The 16579-nt window shown below is 41.3% G+C and overlaps 1 protein-coding gene and 1 pseudogene across 5 annotated transcripts in view; both read right to left on the bottom strand.

The window, feature by feature from the left end:
• Positions 1-16579, bottom strand: part of LOC135710982 (uncharacterized) — an 825769-nt gene that overhangs the window by 490006 nt on the left and 319184 nt on the right. The window lies entirely within an intron of this gene.
• On the bottom strand, positions 11616-13695 carry LOC135710977 (uncharacterized; annotated as a pseudogene).

Raw genomic sequence — 16579 nt, 5'->3', positions numbered from 1 at the left:
ATCCGTTAAATAAATCTGTGCGAGGAGACTCAAGGGATCTCCACGTGGACTCGGTCCACCATGCTTGGCATACACAGTTTTGATCATTAACTGCTCATTTGCTAATAACGTTGCACAGAGTTGAAGAAACATAGTTCTTTTTTAAGCAGTAGATAGAATAGAGTTTAAGCTTGGTATGGATATGTAGAAAAAAGTAGATTTTTATTCTAGTAATAAACTGTATTTGTTTTTGCGTTGTAAAAATTAAGTGAGAAATGCTCGCTGCCCATCTCGGACTTTAAGTGTAAACATTCATTGGTGTTGATTCAAATGTTAAGATTTACCTACTCTTTGGATATCTATAGTAAACTATGATCCTATTCAATCAATTACTTCAAAGAAAAGCAAATTTCAACAACTGAGTGAAAAGTTATTAACAAATGAGCAGTTGGTGTGTACAACTGTGCATGCCAAGCATGCGGTCCACCCGTCGGTTTGTCAACCTACCGGCACGGCAGAGTAACCGCCATCGCACCGGCGTGTGAAACGCCATTGCTCGAGCTCCATTAATCGAATCACCATCGACGAGCACTAACGAGTGCGCCGAACCCGTTGATGGGTCATCGACTGTAAGCCAACGATCATCTGGTGAGTCAAGCATTTTTTTTTTATTTTTGAGTGTGGCATCTGGCGAGCCTGCAACGGAGTGATTTTTTTTTGCCAGTCTAAGACTGAGGAGCAAATAGCGCCGAGTTTGCGTGACACGCTTTTCCGGAACTCGTGATGTGACATTCCGCCTGTATACTGTAGTCGCTTTATTCATAGTCTGGCGGATAGAATTTCGATCTATCAAAAAGCGGAACCATTTCAATATATTGTAGACCCACAATTGAAAAGGTACTATCAACTTTTATAAACAAAACGTTGATTATTCTTTGCTCGCCAATCGAAGGTAAATTACCAGCATCATCGGATAGGGGAAACTTTCCACAACCTAAAGATGGCGTTAGTTTGTGTAGGTGAGCCTTTAGTCACGATAAAATGGTTTCCGAAATTTTGTTCGCAATAGCTGATGTGCTCTTTTCTGTTGTTGTTCGTGATTTGTTCGATTGGTTCCGCTATTTGACGGTTCAATTGGTTCCCGAGATTTTATCCGCCAGACTATGAATAAAGCGACTATTTTGTAAACTATGCGCGCGTAATCAAGCCCAGCGCGTCGCAGGATGACGCCGGAAAACGAGTACTGCAAGCCAACCAGTATGCAGTACTACCGGAAGAAAATGGCGATGGTGACGCCGTTCCCATTGCAAGACGAGAGCGGATTCCCCCGCTTTTCACGCCGGTGAAGGATGTTGCCAAGCTGGGTGCTGAACTGGCAAAACACAAGCTGCTTCCTCGCTTCAAGCTTTGCAGTATCGGTACCAAAATCATGTGCTCACGGCCTGGAGGAGTACAAACAAATAGGAAGTTTCCTGAAGAACAACAACGTGGACTTTTTCACGCATGATCTGCCATCGGTGGTTTTGCGTTGATTACCGTCTTTCGAGGCTGCTGCGGTGAAGTCCGAGCTGGAGCGGCTTGGGCTCCAACCTGAGGCCGTGTTCCAGAAGAACCGGCGTTCCAACCAAAACACCAACGGAAGCTGGTCAGTTTTTCCTGGTGCATTTCACGAAGAAATCCACCAGTCTTGCGGCTCTGAGATCCAAAATCCGGGACCTGTTTCAGGTCATCATCAGTTGGGAGCATTACAAATCCCAACATCGTGATGTAACGCAGTTTATGAACTGCCTCTCATATGGCCACGGCACCAAAAACTGCCACATGAAGACAAACTGCGGCAAGTGTGCTGGAACTCACTCAACTGCGTCCTTTGAGCAACTCGATGACATCGAGCAAACGTGTGTCAACTACGGTGGAAACCACCAAGCCTCCAATCGCGGATGTCCCAAGCGAGTGGAGTTCATTAATATCCGTCGGAAGGCCACAATCAACAACCAGCTCGGTCGCCTTCGTAATCATCGTTCGCCTCCTGTACTAACGGAAGTCCAGTACCCAGCTCTCCAGCCCCGTCGACATGTTCCGAACCTAGTTCCGCTTCCGCTCAACAACCAACAAGCCAATCCTGCGAGTATCCAAATGGTTCCCAACAGTCGGACAGTTCAGCATCGTCTCGCTGTTGCTGCGGTCCAGCCAATTCCAGGTTCATCCACCGCCCCTGGTTTATCATACGCTGGTGCTGTCTCAGGTGAATCTGTCGACGATTCTTCGTTCACCTCGGAGGAACTTGTGACGCTCGTGGCCGAGGTTATCATCATCATACGTACCTGTAAGACTCGATCTGAACAGCTTCATGGTGCCTTGTCACTCGTCACCAAGTATTGACCGTGAAGCTATAAAAATTGCAAATTGGAAAGCTTGCTCACTGACGAACAAGCATATAGAGCTACTCGATTTCCTCAACACCAAGGAGGTCGACATTGCTATCATCACCGAGACACATTTGAAGCCCGAACTGAACATATTCCTTCCCGACTTTCGGCTCGTCAGACTTGATCGCACCTGCTCTGGAGGTGGAGGAGTGGCCATCGCTGCAAGACGGAACATCAGTTGCCGGCTGCTACCAAACTTCCAGCTGAAAACAATTGAAGCCATCGGAGTGGAGGTGAGCACATCACTTGGCCCAATCACCATCATCGCGGCCTACTGCCCCAAGCAAACCAACATCAGGGACGGGTCGTCAATGGCCCTCCGGAAAGACATCATCAAACTCACCCGGAGGAGCGGGAACTTTATCATCGCTGGCGATCTGAACGCAAAACACCAAGCTTGGGGCAACGGTAGGAGCAATAGAAACGGCATCATCCTCAATGAAGACCTGCAAGAGAGCCACTATACCATCTTGGCCCCGGACTCTCCCACCCGGTTGAGTCGGTCTGGGGTCCATGCGACCATCGACATCTTCCTAAGCAACATGGGACACAACATCTCGCAACCTGTGGCATTCCAGGAGCTGAGCTCGGACCACTACCCGGTGGTGGCCGAAGTTGGATCCTCGGTAAACCGATTCGAAGCTTTCCGGCGCAACTACCATCGAGTCAACTGGGCGCAATATCAACACTGCGTCGACACAACCATCGACTACGATGTCCAACCGGGAACGTCGGAAGATGTTGACCGGTGTCTACAAACCATCGAGGAGGCGATTTCCCGGGCCAGGGAACAACACGTGCCAGTATCCAGACAGGTGAGTAACACTCTGAACCTTGACAGCCCTACCAAACTAGCTGTACCAGCGTACTGGCCTGCCTAACTTGAAGACCAATTGTAATCGATTAACAAAGATCATTCAGCCCAGGATGGTGGATCTCAGAAATAACGATTTTGCTAGTAAGATCCGCTCTCTCCCAGATTGTGCTAAGCCCTTCTGGAAACTTACAAAAAATCTTAAAAACAAGCCTAGGCCCATTCCACCACTGACCCCACTGGATCGTCCCGGCGACCCAGTGGTTCATCTGATAACTCCTGAAGAGAAGGCTGCCGCGATAGGTCAACACTTCGTCAGCTCCCATAATCTCGGACAAAACATCGTCAGCCCTCATGAATCTGAGGTTGCTGAAAATGCAACCAATGTTCTTCAGATTCCTAACATTTTTTCAGAAGAATCCGAGATTACGGCTGACGAACTGTTGGCCTATATCAAATCATCTAAAAACATGAAGGCCCCAGGTTTCGACAACATCCTGAATCTGGAACTCAAACACTTGAGTACCAGATTCTACAACCATCTGGCACTGATTTGTAATCAGTGCCTCAGACTTGGCTACTTCCCCTCGTGCTGGAAGTCAGCTAAAGTCATACCCATCCGGAAACCTGGGAAGATCCGTCCTCTCCTTCAAGTTATCGAATCAGCCTTCTCTCAGGGTCATCAAAACTGTTCGAAAGAGCTGTCTACCATCGGCTCCTAACATCTGCCGAAGAAAACAACTTGTTACTCGAGGAACAGTTTGGTTTTCGGAAAAGTCGTTCGACCGTCCACCAGCTGACTCGAGTAACAAACATTCTCAGACGGAACAAGTCTGTTTCGAAAACATTTGCCATGGCGTTGTTGAACGTTGAAAAAGCGTTCGACAATGTCTGGCATGATGGCCTGGTGTTCAAATTGCAGCAGTACGGTCTTCCAATCTTTCTAGTGAAGATCAGAAACAACTATCTAGCAGACAGGACGTTCCGAGTCTCTCTGAATGGCATCACATCGTATGGTTTCAACATCGCTGCCGGGGTTCCACAAGGAAGCATCCTTGGCCCCATCCTATTCAACCTGTTCACCTCCGATATGCCGGCTCTTCCTGATTGTGGATCGTTGTCTCTGTTCGCAGGTGACACATCCATCGTCTACAAGGGTAGGGTCATCGGAGCTCTGACTGCCAAGCTTCAGAGAGGCCTTTGCCATTTTATTTTGCTGGAAATTCAGCAAAAAATATGTTTGTTAGCTGAGATCTCGGCAAAATTCCCGTTTGTTAGCTGAATCTCGGCAAGTTTTTCACTGAGATCCAGTAAAATAAAATGCCGAGCTGCTCGGTGGTGCCCATCTCGGCGAAAAAATCTAAGTGTGCAGGTCATTATCTTTACACACTCTAAATCTCCCAGACTTGTTCCGTTTGGAGAATAACAAGATCTGCCTGAACGGCACAGTGGTGGAATGGTCCAAAGAGGTCGTGTACCTCGGGCTAACACTAGACAGCAAGCTTCTTCTCAGGGAGCACGTTGACAAAACGAAAACCAAGTGCAACAACTTGATAGGATCGTTGTATCAACACTTATCAACAGGAAGTCAACCCTGTCCCTGAAAAATAAGCTTGCTGTCTACAAACAAATCATCCTTCCTGTAATCGAGTACGGTATGCCAATCTGGGAGAGTTGCGAAAAATGCCATCACCTTAAACTCCAAAGGATCCAAAACAAGATCCTTAGGATGGTAATAAACAGTCCCCCGCGGACTAGAAATTCTGAGATCCACCTCCTGGCTGGAATCCAGACATTGGAAGAACGGAGAGTATTCATCCTGAAAAGGTTCAGACACACCTGTCTGAGATCAAATCATCAGATCATACGTGATCTAGCACGTTAGGTTAAGTTATACTCGTAGTTAGGTAGGTTATCACTTTTTTTCAATTCAAATAAAACAAATCCCCAAAGGGATTTTCTGTAAACTTGTTGAAAAACGCAAATATTAAATTAGAATATCAAATTAAACAAAGATGAAGAGCCAGATAGGCTAATCAATTAATATTATAAATCAATGTACTACCATAATCAATAGAAATAAACATAATTTTACTACTACTTCTCCACTTCCAGATCGGGGCGACGTCTCGTGGCAAGTGTCGAGACTGCCGATGAGGATAGATCTGGATCAACAATACGCTGTTGCTATGTCCCAGCAATATAGAGTGCGCAAGGCGATTATGAGAGGAAACTTCAACCAAACCGTTTGTTTACATCAAAATTACAATTTTACATCTCAAATTAACGCAACGTAATACGTGTCTTGCATATTTCCATCGCAAGGGGTCTTATTTTCTTATTTTTCACATATTTGAACGGATTTACAGCTCAAATAACATCACTTTATAAATCCGGAACATAATAACCGCTGAGGTAGTTTTAAAAATCTTCACTTTTCTTAGCAAAAATATGTGGAAGCACCAGCCGGAGCACTGCTAAATCGATACAGAAAACAAAATATTCCATGTGGATGATGTTTACAATCACCTGCGATGGATAAATTAATCAGAAAAGGTAAAAATATTTTCCTCTTCCTATGCTTCACGGCTGAAATTTCAGCCCTCATCGCAACGAGTACCCTTCACTGAATGCGGAGCCGGACGGAACATGACTTGCTGACTGTCACTTGTTTGATGGGTTTATCCTCTCCGTGTTTCTTAGCGGCATGCATCACACATTTATTCTGAAAATATAAGTAACAGTAGCTAATAATATGTACTTTGTATTCTTAATAATTAAACTTACCAGCAATCAAATGATTAACCCACCAACAACCGTAAACAAAACAGCCGACTGCTGGTGAAACTATCACGACTGAATGAACGTCACAAAGGTTGCAAGTAAACATAAACAAAGCGCTCGGATGACAGATCTAGACGAACATGTGATCATGGCCACTGAGTAAAATGACTCTAAACATTAACTTTAAATGTAAATGGCGATTTATCATGAATCGTAACACCCTAACTGATTACACTATCTAATAGAGCAAACTTCCTCTACCAGATGCGGCTTGCACGAGTCTTGTTAGGTGTTAAATACACTGGCTCACTGGCCTTTTTCGCATGTTTGCCTAGAGATAAAAATTAAACAATGACTTTTAAAGATGATTTCTAGGAACTCAAGGCATGCCCACGTAAACCATCATAACCATCGGGTAGGGAAAGTCGTCCCCTACCCAATGGTGTTGCTGATTTGCATTGGTGAGCCTTAACTTTCTAGAAATCATTGAAAGAAGTCATTGTTTACAAAGGATGTTACGCCCTAATTCCAGCTCTATCTAGATTTATCATTATGGTAGCGTAATTTGGTATGGAATGTCGCCGTACTGCAGCGCCACTATATTAGCAATCGCAAAGGTTTTTTTTTAATCTTACACATGATTTTTCGTTATATTCGTATGAGTCAGTTCGTCTGTTCTCTGTGCATTAAGTACGTCACGCTCTTACTAGGAGGGAGAGTTTACAATTGTGTGACAAGTATTGTATTAGGGCCCATGCATTAATTATGTCACGCTAAATCGACGCTGGGTGCTGGAAAAAGCTTGACGAAAGTTGAGAGGGGGTATAATTTTCTCTAAATTTAGCGTGATGTACTTAATGCATGCTTCCCAAGAAACATTTGTAAGGCCTATCGGGATTTGCAATCAGTACTGATGGGAATAGGACATTAAGGCATATGTTTTAAATTTGGAGGGTGGATATTTAAACGGGTTGGGAGCAAAGGTGTTTGCCAAAAAATCAATCAATTTTCTAATTTTTAAAGGTTTAAACAAGAATCTTATTTTGATTCATGCATTAAAACTCAAATTTTTCCAGAGATATTCCAGAATTCCTTAGGGTACCAACGCTTCTTCTCGTTGGTACCCCAAGCATTTTTTGAAACCATGTCTAATGCATTAATGTAAACTGGATGAAGTTTAAGAGAAGCATTAGTGAGACATTAAATTTTCCAACTTACAAAGCGTTCGAATGACAACTTGACTTTCTATCTCGTACTGGACATTGATGCCAAGAATATGACGATGATGTCGAGAAGCTGAATCCAGTTTTACCGAAATCAGCTTTCCACGCATTTCGATGATGATGGCTTGCTTGATCCGGTTTGCTGCCGCCTCCAAGTGTAATTTTATGTTTTTTTCTGTTGATCTTGACATCCAGAGCTTCAGCAACTGGATCTATTATAAGCTTCATCCCTTCCCATTCGAAGCATGTGAGGGGAAGGTGATGGAGTGTAACCAGCTTGATGTAGCTTTCAACAAAAGTTAGTTTGTTGATTCCCACAGGTATTTTGGGAATAGTTTTTGTTTTTTTCGGAGGAGTGTCTATTTTATTCAAATTCTTCCGTTCAGCCGCTTCCGCATGCTGGGTCAGAAAGTGTCGAGCAAAATTCCCGGAATCAAATTTTGCTTGCGAATATTGGCAATTGCTGTTTATATCGATTGCGCAATATGCCACGTTACACTCCCATCGAACAAGCCCTTTAATCACGTCTACGGTGGTAACGCGTTTTTTTCAATTTTTCGGCCATATTAATTTCACTTCTTTTCAAATTTACACTTTCAATCCGACTCGAAAACGCGAACTACATTTGTGCAGGTTATGTCGTTTTCGTTTTTTCGATGTAGCTACACAAGTGCTAGACTGCCGTATACCGAAATAATTTAAGGTGTAGATATCGGGTGGACCTTTGTCTACAAACAATTGGTGTTGAGCTGTCAATGACTCGCGCTTATTCCTGCCTACTACAGTACACCGGTATTACACCGCAAAAACGAAAACGACATTAGTGGTGGTAAGCTCCAACTGATTTCATCCTTAGATTGAATCCCGATCAAGAATGTCCGGCTGCTTTGATGTCGACATCAGAGTTAATCAACACGATTCTAAGTAAACACTTTGCAGATCATCCAAGCAGGGACGATATTAAAAGTTAATCCGAGTTAGAGTTTACCGCCATAGATATCTGTAGTCGCTGTCGTCGTAGTCAGTTCAGCAATAGGTACAGCAATACCCCGAATAGTACGGCGAATGGAACATGTCACCAACCACGATTTCTCAGTCGCTTCTCAGCCAATCAAGCTGATTTTACTCCCGCGTATAGTATCAAATCAACCCTCACCTATACACAGGAGAACTTTGTTGAAAGACGACGGAGAAATCGCGGAGGGTGAGTCAAATTCAAACCACCCACCATAATATTTGGGGGATTGCTGCACTAGAAGGAAGCTTGAAGTGTAGCCAAACTGTCAGAAAGGTGAAGAATCATAAAAATAATGGTACTGCAAACGCTACTGTAGTGGTAAATCTTAAACCTACTACTTATATTTAGTGAAAAATAAAACAAAAACAACAACTGAAATAAGCGAGCTCATGAGAATTTATCGTAAATGTCTAACAAGACGGCAAAAACAAAACCACAAACAATTTCATTTTCGTTATCCAATTGATTTGAAAGCTGAAAATCTGGCATCCGTATTAGAATGTACGGAGCAGTGCTGCAAAATTTCGACAATACACGGTGATACTCAAAATTCTGCTTTGGTCACTCGTTTGAGCTAACAGTCATCGTCAAGGCAAACCATGTCAATTGTCAGTACCATTTTTGTCAGTGACGAACATGTGCTGATTTGTTTATTAGCTAAATTTGAAATGAAATTAAATGGCTTGAGCAAAACAATCACATGGAGCAATTAAAGTGAATAAGCATCTACGTCCTGAACCGCTTGGATAACAATAATGTGTCTCAGAATGCAAGAAATTACACTTTCTGTTACCAGGTGAATCTTTGTCATTGACGAAAAAATGAATGAGATTTTGACAAAGATTTTTTTGAGGATCAAGTCTATCATTGACTATGTGAAAAACAATTTTGTCAATATCGTGCAAAAGTCTGTCAATGACAATGACAAATCTCAGCACTGGTACGGAGTACGAATCCGTGCCATGATACTTCTTTTGAATGAAATTTAAAATTTGGTTCGTTCACGGTAGAGAAGAGAGAGGAGAGAACCTACACATTCGGACATGAACGAAGAGGTTTGCTTCGGGGTATAAAGTTTTGTTGAGCTTAGTCCCGAGAGTGACAGTTGCCGTACTTTGTCACAGAGAACAGTATGAGTGACATACGACTAGAAAAGATAGTCGCGACTGAATGGATTCTTGATTTTGTCGCGGTGATCTTGTCGTGCGACAAAAAATTGTTGTTTGACGAGAATTTTCTAGGATGACCATTTTTTAATGTATCTTGTCGTGCGTCAATGACAAACGCGACAATTCCCATGTCTGCTCATCACTCTTTTAATGGTTCCCATATTCACCAACAGAGGCTTTTCTATTGGATTCGCGTATAGAAAAAGGCCCCTTCAGCATTTGTAAACAAACCGTTCCAAAGCCCTTTACTCACAAAGCGAAGGCTACCTACACAAACCAACACCATCATCGGATAGGGGAAACTTCTACCTACACGATGATGGTGTTGGTTTGTGTGGGCGGCCTTCGATTTGTGAGGAATGGGCTTTGGAACGGTTTGTTTACAAATGCTGATGGGCCCTTTTCTATTGTTTATCCAGAGATTTTCTATCGTAGAGGAACAGAACAGAAGGGGAAGTGCAAACAAATCGGTGAATCAAAAGTGGTTCGTTTTTCTGCTCAACAAGCGATGTGTTGTGGTAGCGTTCCACAAGGGGTTTCTATTTGCACTCACAATATCATAGCATGCTGCCTATTTTAACTGCAGGCAGAAGATGTCTTCTACCGCTAGGTGTGCTAGTGTTCACAAATGACAAGTGGAGCCACTTTCCGAAGTTCCACTCCTGTGGTAGAGGTCTTTTTGGTATGGGTGAGCTCTCACCAACTCTCTGAGTGATTATCGTGTTTGTGATCCGTAAATCCTTTCTAGAAAAAGTAATGGACTCGCTCTTAGGAGAGTCTCAACCGGGCAAATTTACTTTAGGGCGTGTGGTCTCCCTTGTGGAGTGGCGCTTAAGCCACGGGTCTTTAAGTCGGGTCGTCCGGGCTGGTTACAAGATCTTGAAGTTTTACAGGCTGAATGTAGTCTTGAAAAATATCATGAAAATCTGTATCAGTCCGTGAAGCTCAAGAAAGCCTCTCTGTTGAAGTTCTACAGAGTCAATGAACTCTTGAGCAATGTCCAGAAAATATATATCAGACCGTGAACCTCAAAAGAGGCACTTGACAACATGCATATCATGGATTGATATAAACAGTGATGCAAAATATCATGAGACTCACGTGACACTCGTCTTCGCATCAACCGACTATCGCTGACAGATCGTTTTGTCACGCAGTGAGAGTTAGAGCCATGGTACATAACAATCACCAGTAATGGTCGCTGCTCACAAGCAAAACGTTACATTCGCTGCTGATGATGAAAAGCACAACGAAAACAGTGAAGACTTCTGCAGTACGATCATGAGAAAAAGCGAAACGACAGAAGGAAATGAAAACAATGCCTACGCATTCCAAGTTCGTCTCGGCAGGCGTGACGGTGTGAGTTACAAACAAAGCAGGCAACATGAAACGGAAGCTGTTGGGCTCACTCGCCAACACACTCGCATAAGCAAGCAAAGCAGCAACTGCTTCAAAACGAGCACAGATGAGTGTTGTGATTGTCGAGAATGACCAGATCGGTGATGGATCACAACAGAAGACGACATTCACCAGTTGCTTTTTACTTCTTTCGTCAACTTGATGGATGGTCATGGAGAGAGCTTCGTCGAGCACATTGATAGGAATGTAGAAAGCGTTACTACCATCAGCTGTTTGACGATCGTGATTGTGATAGGTCGCAATTCTGGATATAAACAAAATAGGGTAGATGTACCAGTTTTGGCCACCCTATGTACCTAATAGGTTTTATATTCATTTTTATAAAGAACAAACAAATTTCAGTACGTCTTTCACTAATTATTAATGAACTTGGGTTTCATTTCTACCAAGTTCATTAATAAAAAATGATTAAATGTGTACAATTGTGTACACATTCCCATAAATCGTAATAGCTTTTTTGTTCCTGGTTTGGCCATCCCTTTCCTTGTTTTCGCCACCCCTTGTTCCTTAGTTAGCCATCTCTTTGATATAAGTAATTTTTTTTTCTTTTTCACGGAATTACACCCCAAATGTGACAGAGTATGTTTAGAGTTTTCATTAGATATCGTAGGTCAAGCACAAAAATACTCTATGCCCAGGGAAGTCGAGAAAATGTTCTAGACCGACTGACGCCTTCAACATGGTTTTCTTTTAGCTGTGCGTTATCGAATAAACGGAAGACCCCAAAATTATATGAGTATGAGTTTGAGCATGATTTTTCGTAAGCAAGAAAATAAAACTGCCTAGTGTCATTTATTTTTCAGAAATTATGAGGTTAAATATCAGACATAAGAACTTGGTTTAAATGATGCATCATTGTTTTTATTCTTTATTCATGTAAAAAAACATCCCGATTTATTTTATTTAGCTTACCAATTCCAAATAGAGTTTTCCTGCAGCTTCACTTTTCTGTTTTAATTTTCTTCGGCTTTACTCCTGGCTTTTTAGTATTAACGTTTCGAGCCCTCTTCAAATTATGATTTTCTTTATCCTGTTTCGCTGATTTTTCATTCGACTTCTGCTGTTTCCGTTTCTCAGCCCGTTCCTTTTTAGCTTCTTCAGTTTTTCTTTTAGATTCTGCTCGTTCAGCTGCTCTGATTTTCTTTTTTACTTCATTATCTTGTTTTTCCTTCTGTACTTTTCGAATTTCTTCAATCCGTTCACCAGCCGTCAGAACAGGAAAGTATTTCTTGGTATAGTTTCGATGTTTACTGCTACGTCGTGGTGTTGGGGGAAAACTAAGAATCTCAGAAATACTAGTCTTTCTTGTCTTTGTTGTAGTATTTGTAACATCATGAAGAATTTTCTCGAGAGACATTGATTGGTCAATAGGTGAATTATTTTCTGAAATATTTATAATAATAATTAAAAATAGTTCAACACTCTGATACCTACTAGAATTGACTTACCACAGCATACAGATATCGTTGTGACAGAGTTATTGCTTGTTGAATTGGATTTGATGGCTGATTTTGCTTCTGGATTCGTTAGATGATCCCTTGCACTCGGCTCGTTCAATAAATTAATTACTTCCTGTTGTGTAGTTTCTTTAGCAGAAAAGATTGTAACATTTCCTTCTTTAACGATCAATTACTCGCCAATGACTTTGTCATTCTCCCCAACTTCAATCATTGTATGTTGTTCATTCCGATTGTCCACCAGATTGAATGAGTTATTGTCAAAGGTCGTAAACGGTTGAATAAAATCTTTGTAAAAATATTGAATAACCCGCTCCTCGTGAGACAAATCAACACCTGAGCGTTTTTGTATCTTCGTTAGCATAGGAATTCCTATCATTTCGACAGCTTTTTTAATTTTGTCTTTATGGATTGGCACATAATCAGAAAAAACTGTAAATGGAGCTTTCACATTGGCCAATGAATCATTACTATCGATAGACAATCGGGGGCCTACTGTTGAAGAAATTTCTCTGACTGGATCTTCAGCACATCCTGTTACCGACTGTGTGGATTCTTGAGTTTTACCTGAAACTTTAGCTGGGGTACTATCGATTCCGGGTGAAAAAGTATCCATACTGAGACCCACAGCAGTAGGCACACAGTTGGTCGTCGGTTTCGCTATGCATTTGGTATAGTCGACGTTGTTAGCATCAAACGGAAATAAACCGCATACACGAAAACCGTTAATAATACTGTCGGTTTTAATTCCTCTTGCAACTGCTTTCTCTAGTACACCTCCAAAGTATCGCAAGGTGAAATTATACCCTGGATGTGCTGTGCGCCAATCATCCACTTCTTGCTTCCACTGGTCTTTGAGCGGCTTGAAAATAGACACGTCCGCTGGTTGTGTAATGCGGGTCGTATTAGGGTATAAGGCAATCAGAATTATTTCTAGCTGCTGACATAAATCTGCTACTTCTACTCCTACGTGGGAAGAATGACCATCCACAAAGAATATTACTGGCAGTTTGATACCTTCTCGAAGAAGGAAAGGATGAAAGATTTTTTTAACGTACTCACTAAAGTTGTGAGTCGTCATCCACCCACGCTCACTCTGCCCAATTCCCCATTCTGGTGGAAATCCTTGTGCGATTTCCTTTCTGATTCGCTGTCCTGGAAGAATGATCAGTGGATTCACGACACTTCCGGTTGCGCTGAACGAAAACATCACTGTAACATTCTGTTTGCCACAGGCCTGTTCTACTTCGTATACGTTTCGGCTCCCTCTTTGTGCGATGACTTCTTTAGTTTTTGGATGGAGGTAGAAGGAGGTTTCGTCTCCATTAAATACACGGGATGGGTCGATAAGCACATCATCCATTCCATGGTGGACCAGCCACTTGTGAACTTCCGTAAACCAATTTCGGATGTCATACTCGGTTACACGAGCACTAGCCGATTAAACTTCTTCAGGTGTTCGAATAGACAATCTAGGATTTCGCAGCATAAACGAGTTGAACCATTTTCGACCTTGAAACAGAGTTGCTAAGTAAGCACTAAATAAATTACTTACTTTACTAAGCACACTTACCAGGACAATCATTTCTGAAAGGAGTTTTGCGGGGACTTGCAGACAGGAACTCTTTTACTTTGAAAAGTAGAGTACGACGCTGAACGGGGTATCCTCGCTGTTGCATCCCAATGATCCAGGAGACAATTTTATCCTCTTCTTCCTTGGAGAGAACACTAGATGGACCTTTTTTGACTGTTTTTTGCCATTTGCTGCTCAATCGGTATCGTAGAGTGGACCGAGGAATCCCATATTTGTTGCTGGCAGCTTTAATGGACGAACCTTGAGCAATTTCATCGAGACACTTTTCGATTGCTTCTGGGCTGTAAATATGCTGGCCGGGAGTCCACAACGACGTTGTTCTGTTCTTTTTCCTACAATAAATATATAAGAAATTAACAAAAGCACATGCAATAAATAAACTTTTATGCATACTTCATCCTTTTGAACAAATTTATTCACGATTCACGGCAATAACTAAATAGATTCACTACAATAACAACGGGTGGCGAAAACTAGGAACTGTCAAACTGCATGGTGAGTGAGAGGGTGGCTAAAACAGGCGCATGGTGGTATTTTGTCCATTGTTTTTAAAACGCAAAACTAACAATATTTGCTTATTTAAATTAATAAAACTCTTGATCAATTTGATCTTCTGTTCATGAATTATGTATTGATACTCGTGAAACAGCTTAATTTAGCATTATTTCTACAATTTCCTCTAAATCCAAAGTGTGTTAGCGGAACAAATAAAATAAGAATGCATTACAAGATTAACAGTGCTCGATTAAACATTTCATGTTTATTGCAACTTACTGCGATGGCAGATGTTTTTTTCGTTCAATTATGCAACCTAAAATGATAAATTCAATGTATTCCAAAATAATTTAAACAAAACTGCCTATCTCTTAAAAAATTATGATTTATCATAGCTATGGCTAATACTGGAACATGGCCAATACTGGAACATCTGCCCTATTTAAAATTCTCCAAACTATTCTAAAACAATGATTTTGAACTTCTACAGGCTCAATGAAATCTTGAACGATGTCTTAAAAATCTACCGAGAAGTTTAAGAGAGCCTTTTGACATCATGCGCATGAGATTTGCATACCGGGGTCGTCTCCCATTAGATATTAAATGCATTCAAAACTATTCTAGGGTTATCTTGACGAAATGCATCGAGAATTATATAAGACCAAATATTCAGCGTTCCGCCCACATGCAACATAATGCAAGTATTTGGCCTTTTTGAACATGGCCAACAGGTAGTTAAAACGCTTGTTTTAACGGTGAAGGTAGATTAGACAAAAATTGTTGGTCGAGTACAAAGGGGTCGAATATTCGACGGATTACTAGCAAAAATTACCCCCGCAGCAAGCGCAACCAAATTTGATTTCAACCATTTCTATGAATCCTAAGGATAATCGTATCGGTTGTCCCAAATTTAAATTCTAGACTAACATTTGAAAAGGGCATAACTCCAAAATATAAAAAAAAACATATTTTGCCACATATAGAGAGAACAGTTCACAGACTACTCGATAAACACGAAAACAGTAGAAGAAAATATCACTTCAAATCATCAAAAACGTTTCTTCTTACATGCACCGTTCGAAAAATTCATGTAAATTTCTGCGAGATATAGCGCACACAAAATTAACGCTAGATTTTGCAAAAATTTACGCGATATTTCGTGTAAATTTAAGCGCAATATCGCATAAATTAGCAATATTGTATGCAAGCTTGTAAACGATTTCGCTGTTTATGCCAAGTATAATTCAAAATTAAACGAAGGGAGATTTTAGGCGATAGATAAAATTCAGTATTTTTTTCTGTGTGGTGTATTTCCAACTTTCAACTCTATGATGCATCTGGTTGTTACGCCTTGCACCAGAGCTACGAATTTTATTGTTTTATTATGCCAAACGTACTGATTCTGCAGTATCTAGTCACGCCCGATTCATTTGAAATGCATCCGATTGATATTTCACGATTAAACAACGAACAAAAAGAAGACCAAACAAATCTCCGGGCGTAATTGACCACTTTGTCAAGCAGTTTTGGCGTGACCTTCTACCAGCGATTGCACAAAACTGGACCAACTAATTTTTATTTTTATTTTTTATGAAACACACAAGTGTTGGGTACTTTTCTCGTGGTTCTAGAAGAAAAAATCTCAAAATAATGTTTTATTTCAAAGTTCGAGTGGTAGTAAACGTCATTTTAACTGCTCGAATGAAGTGGTTCATTTGCGAACGAAGAACCAAGGCGGAACAACAAACAAAAAATCCCTAGGGTGTATTTCCACGGCGTATCACCAGTGTTGGCAGTTTAGAGGATGGAAGATCCGGGAGTAACAACATGTAAGATATTATCAGGGCGTATGATGTTTTATTCTCAAGTTTTTAGTGATGCATGATGATAGATTTCACTATTAACTATATGTCAAGCTTATAAAAAACATCAATAAAATGGAAAGTCGTGAAATAGGTCATCGAAATTCAGAAGCGATTTTCCCGATATGGTCATTTTGAAGTTACGCTCTTTTCAAATGTTGGTCTAGAAATCGTGATATTTTTTTTGTGAATTTAGGCTATTTTTTAACTATCAGTCGATATTTTATTCTATAAATGACCGAATGAACTGATTTTCCGAAGGCCGAACGTGAATCCCGAATTGGAAAAAAATAAATGTTCCGATTATTGGCCACCTGAATCCCCATAGTGCTATGG

The sequence above is a fragment of the Ochlerotatus camptorhynchus genome, unplaced genomic scaffold (genome assembly GCF_037179485.1).
Source record: "Ochlerotatus camptorhynchus isolate MF236.1 unplaced genomic scaffold, CSIRO-AGI_Acam_v1.1 ptg000412l, whole genome shotgun sequence".
NCBI lineage: Eukaryota > Metazoa > Arthropoda > Insecta > Diptera > Culicidae > Ochlerotatus > Ochlerotatus camptorhynchus.
This window is presented reverse-complemented; position numbering and strand designations above follow the sequence as displayed.